Here is an 18,881-nt window from a genome sequence, read left to right as displayed (position 1 = left end):
ACCTTTCTACAAAATTTTTATGTGTCTCATTTGCTTTAGATATTTCATAGATTGTGGTAAGTTGTTGAAAAGCATGTATTTTTGATCCAGTTTGTCTTTCTCACGCAAACTTTCTTTTTTACTCCATGCAACTTTTGCATGATACTTCAGGTTTTCACCATCATTTCCACTGGAAATAATATAAAAAATGAAGCTCCACATTAGCAATTCTGCTTTACGAGTTTGACTTTCTCATATCAATAAGCATTGAATATGTATGTAATGTACTGCATTAAATAGTCTTGAACTCAGAACTGAATTCTGTATACAAATGTTTCTAACAGGTGGCTGCCTAACAATTAATTTCTGTGTTCCCAGGGAGCTCAAATCTCAACCTTGATGTGTTAGCTCAGCGATCATGTGCATGAGGCAGCAGAGCAGAACACTTTCAGTTTTCCCACTCAGATGAGGAGTGCTCATCTGCCACTCAGACAACTCTTCCAGGAACTCTTTCTGTATTTAAGCCAATATAATTTACAAGTCATTAAAATCAACAAAGTGATGTCAGAGTTTGCAAGCACTGTTCTTTAGAAAACCCAGGCATACTCTTTTAGGGTAGTTTCCCAAGTGGGACAAAATTCCCCTAAGCTATGAATATTTCTTTCCACTGAAAATCTGAGTTAGTGTGTAGAAAACCACAGGTGAAGTCTTTCACCAGAAAAATTTAGAGGATTTTTGCCATAGATTTTGGTGAAATTAAGTTCTTACCCTCACTACTTATGCCAAACTCAAAGCTTTCCCTAACAGAACTGAATACTGAGGCATTATTGAAGACTGAGCTGGAAATCCAGCACTGAAGCTTCTTGACCCTCAAAGATGTGGCAGATTCTAGTGATATATTTCAATAGCTTTCCATATGTAGATTTACAGCAGTTGTTTTTCACAGCTGGGGATATTAGAACTGTATATGAGGGGGCTCTAAAATTGCTGATGTATTCAGTTTGTAGGAATGGAGAAAGTGCATGTATTTTTTACCATAACTTGATTTGTTATCGATGTTGCTCTGTGCTACTTTCAGAGAAACCTGAAGTAGAATTACACCTAAAATAAAGAATGTATTTTGTTTCAGTCAAAATGATAGCTGTGTAACCAAGCTACAGAGTTTAGTTAGATGTTATTGTGGATTATGAAATATTCATCACCTCTTCAAAGATTGCACTTTTCTTAGAAAATATTATTAAATAAATTATACATCCTCTTCCTAATTGCATATTTTATGTATCTTTACCAGATACACTTCTACCTAACATTGTCATTATTACTATTCACTTAGTATTAGAAAAAAGTGCAAAATTTTGTATTATAGAAGTGGTAGTGAGTATTCTATAGCCATTTGCCTTTATACACATGTAAAACACTAAAGTATATATGCCATACTTTTCTTTTCTGTTCCATGTATCTCTTTTTCAGACACTGATTAAAAAATAACTGATGTCCAGAAAATATCACAGTTCTTAAATAAAATAAAAGTCAGTTAACAACAAACAAACACCAAGAACAAAACAAAAACTATTGATGTCAATATTGTCTGCCAGGGTAAGCCAGGGTCTGCTAAGTTCATCTAACTTTATAATTTAAAAGTTAGGTATTTCCTCCTTCCTATGGAGGAAAATCTAATACAGCCAGAGTTGTTCTTTCTGTTTGTGGCTAGGTGGTACCTCTGAAAGTTCCTCTCTCTCCTTGCTAGGATTCTATATAACCAACTTAAATTTAGACATCTAGCACAAACTAATGAATTCAGATGAGCTGAGTTCCATTTTCTATACTTGCTTTATATCTGAAGTTGTTTCTGCAGCTTTGGTTATGTCAGGTTTAGACAAAGTACAGCTACAGCAGTATTTTATTCTCCCTACAGACACCCATTATAGTCAATAGCAGTAGTTACAGGTACCAGAAAGCACTGTAAAAGGGAGAAAATTAAATAAATTTTCATCTTTTTAACCTGCAACAAGAAATATTTGGATAAAGTGAATTTTCATGGACACTACAAAAGTTCTTAAAATGAAGTGTAAGTATCAGTACTATCAGAAAATGAGGTATTTACAGCTGGAGGAACGATCAGAGGAGTAGTTAGGCATTCATGCCTCCATTCATCAAGGCCCCATTTCACACTTAGTGATGTGAGGAATCCCTATGCAAACCCAGATCACGAAGGTCTAGAAATCAACAACTGCTTCAGAACAGGTAAACAGTATTCAATAAAGAAAGACGATCAGGTTTCGAAAGCTTGCAGTGAAGTAGGTCAAATTTCTTTGCAACTCTTCTACACAGATTCTTGTGTCTGAAAGACTCTTGATAGCTTATGCTTTTACTATAATCTCAGCAGTTTTTGTTGATTCACTGGTGAGCACAAGCAGATAAGATAAATCTCATCTTCACAAGAGACACCAATGAGCCAACACGCACACACACACAGACACACAGATACAGACACACACAAAATAAATAAATAAATAAATAAGCTGACTGAAAGAAATGCAAGAAAAATTTTCATTTATATTTTTTCAGCAAAATGAAGAATGCTGTTGAGAAGTATTGTCAAAATGTCATGCCTGCTTAAAGTTGTGGACTAAGTTAAGAGAGAATTGGCAATGCAGTATTCTCTTCTCATTACAAATGCAGTATTTTCAATTTATAGTGATGGATTGATTCACAATTTTCATAATATTTTGTCATTCCTAATGAAAGCCTTTTTTTTCTCCTGCTTATATTTAAAAACTGCCTGAAGACATTTCTCTCTGTTTTTTGTCATCTCAAAGACTGCTTTTCTACTAAAGCACAGAAGAAGTAATTGCTTCCCCCCTTTCTAAAGAAAAGCTTCTCCCTGGTTTTCTGTGTCCCAAATGCCTACACTGAAATGATTTGCTTTAGATGTAGCTTCAAGGTTATTGTTAGTTAACAGAGAAGTAGGTAAATAAGTACATACACTTACAGAAAACTGAAAATTTCTACTGTATGTAAAGGTACCCCAAATCATTGTTTGCCACAAAGATGAGCTGTTCTTAACAGCTCCTCCATTCCTACTTCCCCCACTATGATTTTGCAATAACAAGACCATAGTTTAGCACACTTGGATGTCACAGTATGTTAGACAAGTACAGTGTGAACAAAAACAAAATACTATGTGCAGAGCCTGCCATTTGAAATACATGTAGTTTTGAAACCAACAGCTTTTCTTGTGTAGAAAAAAAAGGTAAGAATTTCTATAGTGTCCTTTCTTTAAGGGTTTAACAAGTAGGATGTGATCCTGCCGTAAGCACTTACCTAAGCCTTTTGCTCCTATGGGGCAGAGCAGAAAAACAGAAATTTGGAAGATTTGTTGGAAATCAGAATTTCCCTGGGATGTTTGCTGTTGTCCAGAGGGGTGACATATTGCAGTTGCCCTTCAAACTCTCGAAGGAAGAATCTTTTGACAATGATCAGCTTTATAACACCATTTTTGGATACAGGGACTTATCTAACAGAGAAAAATTCGGTTTTATACTGTGCAGTTTCTCAACAAGCAAGCAATAAAGATGGTCAAAGCACGCCACAGTTGTGAATAGCCTGCCTGACTTTGCATTTGTAGCTTCCGCTAAAATTCAGAAACTGAAAAAGGGGACAGAAAAGCTGCATGGACTCTGTGTAGCTGAAAAAGCAAGCTCTTTTTCTGGGTCACTGCTCCTTGGGGATTTCTCTCATGCCATTTTCATGTATCTATTTGAATGCCCTCATTGCAAACTATTTTTTAGCACCAGTCTGAAACACAGTAATCTAGGGAAACATCAGCAGGAATAACAGGAGCTTTATACAAAGCTTGAAGAGGATGAATTATCAGACACAAATGTAAGGCAATAAGGCTTGGGCTCTTTCAGGAAACAGTACCTCATATGAACAGTTAGAAATTCAGAAAATGTTTGCTTAGAGTGTCTGAAAAACACTGGGGACTCCAGAAACCAAGCTGCCTTTCTGAATAAAAGATCTAGTCATTAATGGAAATAGCTGCCTTTAGCAAACTCTTTGCAGTAAATGGATACTACGTGTAAGCATCATTCTGTGCATCCATTCTCTTTGGAACTGAATTATATCAGAAATGGTATATTTGGTGGTCATGATATAACACAGATTACTATCATTAGCACTAGTCTGTACATTCGAGTGAATTCGCACATGTTCTTGCAACACATGTTCTTGTGTATGCAATTTCTAAATGCAATGTCAAATGCTTTATTGTCTACATTATAGAAGAAGCAATAAAGAAATTTGTTTGGGAAATACTCTGTAGAATTAAATAGGAAAGTAAATCATACTGAAGAAGTACAGGCAGAACTTCCCACAGGAGAAAAGGGAGAACAGGGCATGTTGGAAAGGGTATGCAGTTGTTCATGTTTGTCATTAATATTTTCATCCAGTTCTTTATAAAGGCTGTTGCTGGGCACCATTGAGGAGGAAAATATCACCAGCTTTCTTTTCCAGTCATCTGGGTTTTCCTGCAGCTTGAGATTTCATAAGATCTAGCTCCAGAGTTTAAAAAGTTCTTGTCATATATTGATGTGCTCATTTCAGGGAAGAGCCACAAGGTCAGATTCAAAGCTCTCGCCAATGCAGGCCCATCTCACACAAAGAAGAGTTTACATCTTATCACACCCCAAAGTAGTTCTTTCTGCATATTGCATGAAATGTAGAATAGTAGTGAAACTAAGTAAGCTAGGTCAGCAGAATTTCAGAGGCCCGTGTAAAAGCAGAATATACCCTGTATTAAAAACAAAACAGTATTTTCTCTCTAGAAGTTTAATGAGAAGAAATTAACAAAGAGATTATTCAAGTTCAGGTACACTTTAAAAGAGCTTGTGAAAATCTGAATCAAAAGCATTCAACCCTTTTAATCTTCCACAACTTCTATCTGCTGTAATAAATAAATCTGATTTTTTGTGTTTGCAATGATTAATATTTTAGTTTAGTTTCTTGCAATCCTGATGGAAATTAATGGAGAATAGAGTAGAGAAGAAAGGAATATAAAGGATATATGTAATTTCACTGTTTTCATGCTTTGAAGTTTTTGAAAGTCAAGTCCCAGCAAGGTTGCTTGAGTGATAAAACCCCATTTGCAGTGTCTGAGTACCTACTACTTAGCATACAAAAAAAAAAACAGTCACTACACTAGTGACGTTACTGATGTTATTACTGAAAAATTATACTTCAGCTACTGATGAGAAACTTATAAAACAGATTTAAGGTTGAGGTTTACAAGCAGAAATCAGAGGAGAGACCAGTCATGCACAGAGGCAAACCAATGTCTGGAGGTTAACCATGGTTAACTCAGGTGGTGCTTCTGCGATCAGGCAAAGGTCATTCAAATGAACAAAAGCCACAAATACATCATGAGGGTCCAAAGCAAGGGGATGAAAAAAAGTCTTGAAATAGCCATCAAACGCATGCTCAAATATGAGCTCATTTTACAGCAACCCATTCATAGGACCACCGATAATCTTGAAAGTAGCTGTTGCAAGAGCAGATCAAATTTAGGCCCTTTAAATCCAGTATCTGTTGTGTATGTTGTTGTTTCTGACTTGCAGGTTAATCTTCCAACATTTTTGCTTTCTATTAATTTGAAGGTCCAAATTCTAGTCAAGTGTGACAGTACGTAGTATTCTCTGACAATAATGCAAGAGAAGGATAAAGGCTTCTGGAATGCTTTAGTAAAGGAAATGGGAAAAATAATGCCTTGCTTTTAATATTCTTTTACTTTAATTTTGACTCAGTTTATTTCACTTTATAAAATTGTATTTTTAGCTGTAGATTAATTTCATCTGCAGACATCTTTAGCAAGTAACTGAGTGACAAAATTGATTTCAATGTTTGCACTGAGTGACTTGGAATTCAGTGCTTTTGTTTCTGGACTCATGAGTATGAGCTGGAAAGTCCTGGATGGCAGACCACTTTCAATTTTCCCACAAAATGTAAAGCCCTTGATACACTATAGAGCACTTGAAAGTTCAGTATCTGGAAGCCATCCAAAACAATCAATTGGGCATTTCAGGATTTTTATTAGAGAAAGAGAGACAAACAGGAGTAGAAAAAAGAAAGGGTGATGGAGTCTCACGGTGAATGCTGAGGTTTGCCAACACAAACCCTGGCTTGAATCCAGATCATTGACTAAGAAAGGCAAGACCACAAAAAGGACAGAGCCCATCCTTAAGCCACTCTGAGATTATAGGAAAGTAGTAGTTTAGATAGAAAGTAAAATGATATAATATGAATGCATGTGGGTGCTTTGACCAGGATTCTGAGTGATGACTTTCATTATAAGGAATGTCTGTCCCTTCATCCAAGTTACATCCCTTGGGATCTGCTTCTGCTGGCCATCAGCTGTTGCTTGCAGTTGGGGGTCTTCTTCCCTTCATCCTGTGTCCTTCCTGCACTCTCTTCAGGCATCCTTCAAAGGGGCAGAGGGTGGGGGCACAAAGCTCCAGCTCCACTCTCACCTTTGGATGGCCACAGCCTGCACTGTCCTTGGCTCTCTGCAGAGTAGAGGTCCTCCCATGTCAGACCCCATCCTCTGTTCATCCAGCTGTCTCCCAGAGTTCCCTGGTGATGTGCTGGGATCCTGACAATCTGCGATCCCATGGGTGCTGACACACCTGAAATGTTTCTCACCTTCTTCCTTCATTCAGACGGTCCCCTCCAAGTGTGGTCTGATCCATCACAAGCTTTGTAGTCCAATGTCCAAACTGCAGCACCTAGACTATCAGAGATGGGCAACACAGGGCATGCATACTTCCTTGCTTCCTCAGTCAACAGAGTTCCTCAGTGAAGCTGCCAATACCTTCCCCATTTTCACCACACCATGGAGACGCCATGTGCCAGGCAAAGACATCCCTCTTGCCTGCCTCATGCAAACTTAGAAGCACTGCCCTTTGCTGCAAGAGCACCTCGGCTGGGGAGCATGGACCAACCCTGCCTCAAAAGGCAAAGCCACAAGCAGGGAGTCAGGAAACACACCCAGGAGCAAGATGCATCATGCCCAGGGACAGGCAGGGCTGGCATTTGCAGACCTTCTCCACTTCACCCTTCACTTAGGCCTCTGTTTTGGGCAACATGACAGCCAGAGCAAGAGCTTATCAGCGCAGGAAGGTTTCTGCAGTCTGGCTCTGAAAAAGGTGGAGATATTCTCTCCTTTAAAGGCATCCTTTCCCTTTTAACATTTGCCTGAGATAATAAGAAGACAATACTTACCATCTTTGAAACAGCAATACATGCAAGGACCATAACAAAGGGAGAAAACAAATCCCAGTGTGTGAGGCACTCCACGAGGCCCTAAGAAAAATACCAGACACATGGGACACAAGTGGGAAGTAAGAGGCCTTCCACTGATTAGGAAGCTGTGCTGTGCACAGGCAGAAAGCATGTACACACCTCCTCCTGGTGTTCCTCAGCCTGGAGGCTCCCTACCAAGAGCAGGACAGTTTCAGCCCTGCCTCCTGTGCCTCTCCTACACATCTCTCAAGAGACACATGGCAGGGGGCTCACTGCAAAACTCCACAGCCCTCCTCCTTCCTCCTCCACTTTGACAGCAGGGCTCATTTCTGAAAACACTGGAAGACCAACCACATACTTGATCTCTGCCTCCATTGCTGGGCTGACCCATGCTCTTGACAACTTTGTCTTGCAGAGGAAGGTTGTTCTCTGAGCCTGGCTCTGGTTCAACCCTTGAAAAGCTGAACAATCTATCACCTCTTGCTATAAGTCATCATATTTGTTCTCTTACGTTTGTCTTAGACCTAGCACCTGATGAGAACAACAGCACTGGTTTATCTGTCTCTCCAAACACATTCTAATGAACCAAACCCACAACTGCACATTCCACAGAAGTCTTCTTCAGCAGCTACAGATGGAAAGTACGATGGGAAGAGGGAGATACCCCTGTTGCCTGATGCTCTTCCAGTGGGTGCGATTTGATTAAGATAAGCTTGGTTTCAACTTATCTTATGAAACCTTCTGATGCGTCAGAAGAAGGGTTAAAAACTAACAATCATAAAATTGCATCATCTGTTTAGGTATCCCCTGATTTCATAGACGGCCAGAATTTCATGTGTCAGAGAAAAAAAGAGGGGAGAGGGAGGAATTTATCTGGCCAGATGTGAAATAAAGTGGAGAGAGAAAAAAAAAAACATACAAAAATACAAACAAAACTCTGACATCTTTGCAGAAAAAAAATCCCCCAGAGGGTGGGATTTTTTGCCTGTATGTTACCAGTAAAGAATGCCTTGGATCCTTAGCAAAGAGCTTCATTCTTTGCTTCACTGGGAGATAGGAATTGAAGAATGTTATTTATTCTTCTCTCTTCCCTCTCTGAATCTCATTCTCTCTGTGAATGGACTGTGAGTACTTTTTGCACTGCTAGGGCCTGTGAAAAGAAATTCTATTATGCAAGTTAAATCAATTATCTCTAGCTAAATAAGTCTCCCTATCAGAGAGTCTTCCTCTCTTATGTCAGTCATATGTCTGGAAGATGGGGGGGTGGGGGGAGCTGGCTGAGAAGGGAACACGACAAACATTCACAAAAGATGTTATCATCACCACTGTGATATTCATGCAAACCACCCAGTAGCTAAACTTCTCATCAACTTTCCTTTAAGTTCTCTGTTTGGACCCGTTTTCCTATAATGCTGCCATCCATATTTTCCTTAGCATTTATTATATATTCAGTGGGAAAATATTAAATTCCATTTCAGACTGGCCTCACTAAAGATTCAATACAAGCCTGAAACACTGCTTTTTAAGTGGAGAAATGAGAATATAAGAAGGCAACACAAGAACAACACTTAGTAGAGCAAGAACTAATGTTTTTTCCTTCCAAATGAAGGAAGGAAAGATGGAAGGAATTATTTGGATAAGACTAGAAGAGGATGGGGTTAAAAAAAAAGAAAAGAGAAAGAGGTATGAACACTACAGGCTTGTGCCATAAAATCAGAACTGTTAAGACAGGAGTGTGGAGATCAACATCACACCCTAATCCTTCAATAAGACACAGCTGTATTTTGCAGTTTTTCAGATCACTGTTTCAAATCTGTTGCTCATTCACCATGTGACAGATCAATGAAACACTGCCTTCTACAAGCCTGGAAACTCCATGAAACCTTTTCCTTCTTCCCATGTGTAAAAACAGAAGTGCAGAGCTGTAGTGAGCCTCAGAGTGAAGACTTATCCAAACTGTCCCCCACACTCAGAGCACTTTTGTCAACATCCTTCAACTTGCCCCAGAAGAAGTGGGATGAACCAGTGCATTTATAGAAGGACTCATTTATTGTCATAGCTATTAGAACGGGACACAGACCAGTACTTCAGATTTATGGAGAAAATAGTGTTGAGAGAACGACTCAATGAAAATCCAAAATACTCAATTGATGCCTCTTTCAATGTGTTGGGGGCAGTGACATATTCTATGTGAAAAATGTTTTGTGGTAAGTATGAGTACCCAGACCATTTCCAATTTGCCCTTGTTCATGCATGGCCGCCTGAACACACACAGACACACGTACACACACTTACATCCTCTGCACTGCTCCTGGCCACTCCACTTGCTTATTTTAAGCGTTTTCACATATGTTTGCTTCATGCAGCCACGAAGATGGTTCCTTCAACATCTCCTGTTTCTTATCAGGACTTAACTTGTATTTCTTGGAAAGCATTATGTATGGTGAGTTTCTATTTTGTTGTTGTTTTTTTCACTTTTACTTCTGTATAAGCTGACACTGAAGTAAATATGTTTACTTATCTCTTTATCGTTTATAATATGGGAAGAAAAATGCCTTAGTAAGTTTTCAAAGCATTTTCTTCATTATATTTTTTCTCCCTTGAGATCTCTTTTGATTTAATACATTTTATCTTTCTGTTTTCTGTTTTTCAGTTTTCTTCTGCTCTTCTCATAATTTTCTTTTTAATCAGTTCTAAAATGTCATCAGCTGCCTTCTGAAATTAATTGGTCTCCCACTGTTTCACCACTTTCCTGTTCTACATTTACAGGAGTTATTTCCTCTTTCTCACAGTTGCTTTGTCCTGTGGGATGAGCAGCTTATTCGTTATGACACTTTCCCTTCAAGGCTTGGGGCTCTTTGGCTCAATTTGTGTTAAGACGCTGCAGAGCTCACACTTTCTGACAAACAGTGCATGCTGAATGTGCCTCCTGTTGCTTACAAAGCATAACAGTACCAGCATCCTGGGCTTCACAAGGCCAGAGAACCTCTCTCAATCATCAGGAGTGAGACTGTTTTTCCAGAAGGTTCAGAATCTGTGCAGGTTTATTCTAATTTAAATTTAAATGCTTATTTATGACGACCTCTTAAGAAAATCTGGTAACTTGTTTTTCTAATTATACAGAGGTTGAATTCTCCAGAAAACTCTGACAATTAACACCATCAAAACAGTCTAATTGTAAAAGCAAAGCACACATTATGACCTCAAAATTAGAGAAAGACTAATCAGCGTACTATGTCTTTAGAGATACAGTACATAGGCGAGGCAGAAAGGCGATGACCAAACAGTAGCACTAAAAAATGCATCAAAAACAATTATTTTCCCTAAAAGGGCCTTATTATAGCTTTTACCTACAGGTTTATTTTCTAAGTATAGTCCACCTCCATGCCCGTTTTTGGGGTACTTGATTTTGTATGAATTCAATTGGCTGAAAGTGCTGTATAGAATATCCAGGTGCAGCTGAGAAGCCTAAAACCTCCACTGAACAGGCAGAGCCTAATCTGTTTCAGTGGGTTTATCTGTCTGCATATCATATGCCTGAGCTTATGTGAGACTAAGCTCCAAACATTTTCTAGTTTGGGCTACATTAAAACTGCAGGACTCTACAGAGAATTTCCCAGGTATCAGTTCACCCGCGTGCACTTCGAAACAAGAAATGGGCACGCCACTCTCCAGCCAGAGGCCACAGCACTGTAAAGCACTGGCCAAAAGGGGTCTGCACAGCACGCGCTAGCCCCGTGCCCTGGCAAGGTTACGATGACTGCAGTGCATGCTGCAAAGTGCACCTCCTCTGCTGATGACGGTTGGAATGGGTCTTCCTAGGGCCTTAGCATCCCACGGTGTGGTGTGTGCAGGGGGACACTTCCCAGCTTGGAACATCAGCAGTTGACTCCAAATGGATCTCTAACGTTCACTCTGCTGTAAACAGGTATACACGGCTTTGTAATTTGAATACATAAACCCAGAAACAGGTTTCTGTAGCAATTGGGCTGACCCTGTTCCTCTTACATTAATTGCACTAAGTAAACATTATTTCTTGGTATTTTAAAGAACGTTAAATATAGCCATACTTACTGATTGCAAAATGCAGTTTTATGCTTGAATTAAGCTACTGCAAAACATCATTTTTAATTTTTTTTTTTATTCGCAAGGCAGAATGAAATATTCTTTGCCCAATTTATACATCGACATCTGTTATATACTGTTACATGAGTTTCTGGCAACAATGCCAAAAAGGTAACTTATAACAATTTGTTACCAGATAAAAGCTATTTTATTTTCAATAACATCTTTCACATTTTTCAACATCCTCTTACAATAAGAGTCTCATTTAAAATTATCGATCTTTCTGCCCAAAGAAAATTCCAGGATGGATTTGTGTGTTACTGCTATTGGTTTTCCTGAATGGCCTGATACACGATCATCTGAGGTCACATTTTTGGAGGACTCCTCTTCAGAGATCTCTACCTAATAAATCGATACAACGCTTTTTGCCTCCAAATTGCAAATCTTTGCAAACATAAAACTTCACCTGCTTAAAGCCAAACAATCAAATTTAGAGGAAGGATTAATAATTTTGTGCCATCGACAAGTTAAATCAATTACTAACATTTCCTTTTCTATCTTCACTAATAAATGGGGAACAACAGTAATTCTCAAACATTGCAATTAGGACAGAACAATGTATGTATGTGTGTAGATAGACATGCTTACCCGATCTCTTTTGGTAATATTTTGTTATGGTCTACCCAGCATATAATTTATTTTGCACAGAGAGGGTATATTTAATTATTTTTACAAAATATCCCCTTGAATTAGTCATCTATTCATATTTATTTAGATACTGAAGTAAAAAGCAGAATTACTGAAAGTGCTCTATCAATTAAATCAAAAACTGAATGCCCTTGTAGATTTGCTGAATTTGATACAGATCTAAGAATGCAGATTTTGCATGACTGCTTACCAGTCAATTTGTAGAGAATCTCTCTTCATTGTTGAACATTTTTTAAGAATGTTATTTATGACTGGGCTATGGCAATTGTAAACTATAGGTGAATGTCCATGCCTGCTAAAGACCATAAGGGTTAATCATAGAACATTTGCAGGGATGCAGTGGGTCTCAGTTTTAATCAGAAAAATATTTTAACCTGCAGTGCAACTCACTGAAATGGAAATAACTCTTTCTGAGAGAAAGGTCAACACATTCCAACCACCCATGCTTATGCAATAGAAAGCTCCAGGTCCATAATATTGGGAGACATTGACTCTGTCTTCAAGGATGCTGACTAAATGTATAGAATTAGCTGAAAATTTAAAATATCAGAGAACCAAAGCCTGTAATGACAAAGAAATGAAAAGAGAGGGAAAAAAAAAAAAAAAAAAAAAGGGTTTTCTTCAGGTTAATCCACAGGAACCAAAGAATGCTTCTGGACAAAATCCTTTGCAACTTATATAAACATAAGAGGTATTACTAAAAATCAAAGCCAAGATTTCAGACAGGGTATATCTACTGAAAGAAATGTTCAACCACTCAAGAAGGAAAAACAGTAAAAAAAAATCCTCACACACCCCCACCCCCCCAAAAAAAAAGGAAAAAAAGGGGAGAGGAAGAAAGAAAAGAAAGAAAAGGGGGAAAGAAAAGAAAGAAAAGGGGGAAAGAAAAGAAAGAAAAGGGGGAAAGAAAAGAAAGAAAAGGGGGAAAGAAAAGAAAGAAAAGGGGGAAAGAAAAGAAAGAAAAGGGGGAAAGAAAGAAAGAAAAGGGGGAAAGAAAGAAAGAAAAGGGGGAAAGAAAGAAAGAAAAGGGGGAAAGAAAATGTGACAACATGAATTAAGCTAACTCTTGGATGGCACAGCCTTGCATAGCACCTAATACAATAGGTGCATTTTATGCATTACAATACAAATACTTAAAATCTGAACAAATATCAGATTCCAAGAGGACCTTTTTAAACAGATATTCCAAAATCATAAGCATCTGGAGTCTAAAACTGACAGATAAATATTTATCGCTGATTTAAAGAGCATAAAAAACACTTTTCAGTTTGACATCTTGTGCAAAAGAGGTCAAAGAACTTCACTCAGAGAAAAATACATATTGGAAATATAAGTACTAAAGAACATGGATTTATTATATTGTGACAGATAGAAGACTTTGGAAGGACAGAAATGTCAAAGAATATTACATTAACATGTGATGTATATTATGGACACAGATTTTTTCAAAGTTATTAAAGTGCAGTTGCACTGCTGTGGTCATAGCTAGTGGTAATTAATGCAAATCTGATTAGTCTTTAGACAGTCTTTATGCCTGGAAAAAAGAACTACTCGTACCCACAGACCTGACCTATAGTGAAGGTAAAGGATATAAAGAGACAACTGTAATCTTGGGTCAGATTCCATTCCAGAACTGACATGAAGAAGGAGGCTGACTAATCTGCATCTGCATTAAGGATCCAATTGGGATAATGGAATAAACCATACCTACTTCATCTTACCAGCCCTTATGGGACAACGAAACCTGCAGGTCTAGGACTGTAATACAGTTCATAAACCTGCTGGGCATAATCACAATGAATTTCAAACGGATTAAGGACCAAATCACTTGTCTGAAGGGAAACGAGCATAATGTCTTACTCAAAAAGATTACCAGCAGCTTCACATTCAAGCATTGTTTCTGATAAAGCCAGAATGACCAGTGGTATCATTAATCTGATAGTTATGGCACAAATATGGTATTACGCAAACCAGCAAGTATTCTGAAGTTAATATGCATCAGATAATGAGAGAACAGTTGGAAGGTTGTTTGGGTACTACAAAAAATATGTTTCCCAGAATGTACAATTCATTTGAATGCACTTCCATGGAATTAGAATAATTAGGGTCAAATATATTGCTACAAAATTGAAATTAGATCTCCTTTATGTAATTTTCAAACTCAGATTCTAGATATTAGTTTTCACCAGCTACCAGGCAGAATGAGTACATTTCGACAAATGAAACAAGCACATATTGTAATTGGAGTTTTTTAAAACTAACTATAGAGAAACCACAGGGCTTGCTGCATCAATGAACTGATACAATTTTATGCCTGTAAAAAAAAAAAACTTATTTTTATTTTAAAACTCCCTCTTCCCTCCTCCCATTCTTCTGAGTGAAACCTCCTTGCAGGAGGACTGAGTTCATGACTGTCACAAAACACTGGAAGTCAGCATGATAATGAGCCAATTTGTGTGGAAATGAACTCATTAATGCTAATGTTTTGCTGACTCCCAGCTGATTCATGAACTCCTTGACAAAATTCAAAACAGAAGAAGGAGGGGAAGTTCATGAATTTTGGAAGTGCTAAGTGAAGAAACAAATGTTTATCTTCCTCATTCATATTCCCAATTCATTGATCTACGCTGTGTTCTGACAATCCACAACCAATCCTAGATAATACTCTGGGGAACATTAGCTCATACATAAGATCTCATAATTGAATTTCCATTAGGTGAAAAAGAAAGTATTGATTGCTTCCAATTTTTAATTCTTTCCTAAGAAAACAATTATTTACTTTCAGATGAACCTGAAGAAAACAGGACTTTTTATGTAAGAAATCATGAGAACAATTCTGGGAGATCTTGATTCTCATATACACTTCAGATATATGAAAGTATCTGTCCTTGATGTAAATTACATTTTTACCAAGGCATCTACCTGGTAGAGTTTATCAATATTGCAAGTAATTTCTACACACAATCCACATATTCCAAATTCATCAAACTTCGTTCCATTAAAAAAAATAAAAGGGTGCACAGCTGAGGTCTGCAACAAAGGTAAGGCGTGAAGTTGTGTCATCTCTGAGGAGAGTATTGAGAATTTTATCACTATGAGCTGCAAACAGTTTAGAAAACTTCTGCTGCAAAGCATATTGGAAGAGCAGGAGTTCACAAGGTATATGCAATTCAGATAAACATCTCAGCTCTTAACTTGGAAGGATTAGGCTAGAAGTCTTGTCCTGGTGTGCTTGAACAAGGAAGTGCTGAAGCACATCATGTAAAGTTACAACTATTTTATGAACATTATTATTATATTTTTAAGAATTATGGATTTTTTTTTAAAGACTGCTACTTATTAGATTAGGTTAAGATGATACAGGGCCCAATTACCACTTAATTTATAATTATTTTATCTACTTTAATCCATACTCAAAAGCTCTAATTAGCCTAATTAGAATTTTAGGATATCATTCTTCCTGATGACACAGATTACTTCAGTCAGAATTGCATTAGCATTTATTTTTATATTACCGTGGTCTATACAGTTGTATTTCTTTGCTACCAAGCCACATATATAGCAAGAAATAGAAAAATTAATTTATCAAATATATACATTTATTTCCTAATGAATAATCAAGATTTGTAATTATTGTTCTCTCAATGTGACAGCTATAAAGTGGCACTACCTTTTAAACAATCTTCTCATATTAATCACTTTATAACTGGACATTTTTCCTATTTATTTATTTATTTTTAAATTGAAACACCCTGAGTGGAACAAAAGGCTTTATCTTCATATCTGAAGTAGGATATGAAAGAAAATGATAACCTCTTAGCCTAATACCTAGTATTACCTCACAATCCTTCATCTTTTTGCTGAGCTAAAATATCACAACATGTTCTCCTTTCCAGTTCGGCTTAGAAATTCCAAAATTTTCAATTTACTGATGATTTGAATGAAGGTCAAACAGTGTAGTTAGGGGAAATAAATGTTAGTGATATAATTATGTATAATTCCATATATTTCATCTGTGATTTCTGCAGGCTAGTTTTTTAATGATTGGTACTACACTGAACTGTTACTCTGCTGCAAAGTCACTCCAGAAAATACTTGGAACCTGCAGCAGCTGAACTAAATTTAAGCAAGTCATACCATAAAATGGCTCAAGCAGCATATCCAGGGCTCCACAAAGGATGTTTTCATTACTAAAACATGTTCATTTTAATCCAGTGAGTGATCTCTCTCTATTACTACATTTTATTCACATACCTGAGAAGTGTTTGAATCATATTTAGTCCTCTTCTTGCACCTTGCTCCAGAAGCATAATCAAATGGAGACTCCTCTTGTCCCAGTAAGCACTGCTCACCAAGTCCATGGCTCAATCTTGAGTCATGCTCCTTAGATCCCTATTTTTAAGCGATGGCAGATCCAAAAACAAGCAGATTGCAAATCACATTAATTGTGCCAATGACTTACAGAACATCCTCACCCCTGAACTGAACAGGTGCCTTCTTGGCACCTGGCTTTCCCAATCCGTTGCATCATGCTACAGAAGATGAACAGAAGGAAAAGGTCTGCTTAGAAGTGTGGTGCTGCAGTCAAAAGAGTCTGCATCTTGCTCTCTGCCCACCATTTTTTAAGGAGAGGGAGATTTGAAAACAGCAAGAACGATCATTTTAGCAGCAAAAACCTCTCTAAGAGCAAGGAGTTGCAAAACCACTTGCATGGAGATAAGAGTTTACTTGTGAGCAAGTTAACATTAAGAAATAATGTTTTCCCTGAAGAACTCTGACTGGGATTCTACCTGTCAATACAAGATAAAGATCTGACCACATGCTTTATTCACTCTCTAGTTCGGTAATGTTCAACAGCTTAAGTTATTTCTTCAAGTGCTATTTATATGCTGTCTGCCATCCAGCCTTTGCAGTACAAAGTGGGTGAAAAAAAGGTTAGATTTCATTTCTAGGAGCCTCTGAAGACTAGCACACTTCAATGGAGGTGAGTGAGCAGGTGATATACAGAAGCATATTCTGCACAGATGGAAGACGTTATAATATAAAATGTTATTTCAGTGATCAGTTTCTCCCTTGTGCAGAAAAGTATGTTCCAGATAAGCTTCAAAAACACATACTTTAGCACCAGAGCAGGCATAACAGTTTATGCAGGTGGATAAAAGAACTATAATCTTATTACAAGGAATTGTGTCATAGATGGAATTTCTTTAAGTATTTAGGCCTTTATTTATAATCTTCATAAATCACCTGAACAGACAATTCAGCTTGGAAAACCTTAAACTTGCTGACAGCACAGAATTGCATATAGTGAAAAAAGTAGAACCAAGAGTTAAGAAGCAGTTCCTACTACAAAAGGAAAAAAAAATGGGTTGTTCTGTCAGCATCAGCTGACTAAAGTCATATGAAAGTAATATTGAGATATCCAGGGAAAGACAGTCACTGATTACTTAAAATGAGAAAATATTTAGGATAAAGTAAAGGCAAAAGAAGTATGTACTATACATGACCATTCTCTTCTTTAATTTCATTATGAAATTCTTACGTATTGTTGAAACTTAAACTCAGAACAAGCTGATAAATATTTTCAGTGTCTAAAAGCAGTTTTTTCTAAATCAAAGCTTGTTGTAAAGTTAAAAGCCTGCAGTTTAGAATAATTCCTACTGAATCACATTGAAAACACAAAACAACATGTAAACCAGAAGTTCATTATTTGTCCTTTTCTTTCCTTCTCCACACACCACACACTCCCCAACAGAATTGGTAATAAATCAGATACAATATTACAGGAATTTCTCCCACGTACAAGTACTCTGCCTCAGGCTCCAATCTCCTACTGACCATGGAGAAGTGCTCAAGGAAGTTGATGAAGCTTTAGTTAGGTTCATCTGTCTACCCAGAGACATTTTCAGGATATATTCAAAAGTCTGTTGTGTAAAGAAGCACAGATTTGTGACTCAAATTGGGATAGAAAAGGGGATAAAAATATCTTTTATGACTATCAATAATGTATACAACTCGGAGCAGACAGAACTACTCGAACAATTTTGTCTCTGTCTCTTTTATCCACCAGCAATGGGCAAAGATTTGTCTGTCTGACAGAGTAAAGCATTGTCAAAAGAAAAATCCATGAAAACAGCCTTAGATTCCCCTAGCAATTAGCTATTTTCTTTTATCTTAAACAATTCCTCTACCTATATTTAAAACTATTAAGACACTCTTTCTCTTTGAAATACTTCCTATCCATCTAAACCAAATGTAAAAATACATAACTCACCAAAACTATTAAAAAAAAAAAACAACACACTAATAAATAAATAAGTCACACACACACCCCACCTGTCTCTGCTGTTTTCTGACAGACAGGAAGAAAATTAGATTTTGTAAAGATCAGGAAATGACATTGCATCCACACACACTATAGTCTTCTGAAGCTGCTCTATAACTCCTGTGATTTGACAGGAAAAAGAAAAAAAGAAAAAAAAAACTTTACTGAAACATTCAATTAAACAATTTTGTTTCCACTTAGAAAGGTCACTCATCATGCTCTCTTTTCACAGCAGTCATTTTCTTTGCCTTGGATCTAATTAATTTAAACTTGGCATATATAATTCTTGAATGACAGCTTTTAACACATTTTGCAACTATAGATGATAATGGACAATTGTACTGTCTCTCTAGGGATTTTCCTACACAGAGAAGACCATTTACAGCAATCTAGGGTGTAAATTTATAGCACAGTCATCACTTCTTATTAACTTCACCTGTAAACACTCAGTGCTTCCTACCCATGGGGTATTATGCCTTACTTTGCAAGTGGCATAAGTGGCTTCACA

The 18,881-nt window shown here is 37.3% G+C and overlaps 1 long non-coding RNA gene across 1 annotated transcript; it reads right to left on the bottom strand.

Annotated features, from left to right (window-relative positions):
* Positions 1 to 4,472: 4,472 nt before the first annotated feature.
* LOC121065615 lies at positions 4,473 to 18,564 on the bottom strand. Its single transcript, XR_005817196.1, has 4 exons — positions 18,385 to 18,564; positions 16,524 to 16,580; positions 16,303 to 16,440; positions 4,473 to 4,771 (listed from the first exon to the last, which is right to left on the bottom strand). It is a non-coding gene; the product is annotated as an uncharacterized LOC121065615 (long non-coding RNA).
* Positions 18,565 to 18,881: the final 317 nt, after the last annotated feature.

The sequence above is a fragment of the Cygnus olor genome, chromosome 2, assembly GCF_009769625.2.
Source record: "Cygnus olor isolate bCygOlo1 chromosome 2, bCygOlo1.pri.v2, whole genome shotgun sequence".
Lineage (NCBI taxonomy): Eukaryota > Metazoa > Chordata > Aves > Anseriformes > Anatidae > Cygnus > Cygnus olor.
Note: the sequence above shows the minus strand (reverse complement) of the source record. Positions and strands in the feature narration are given on the sequence as shown.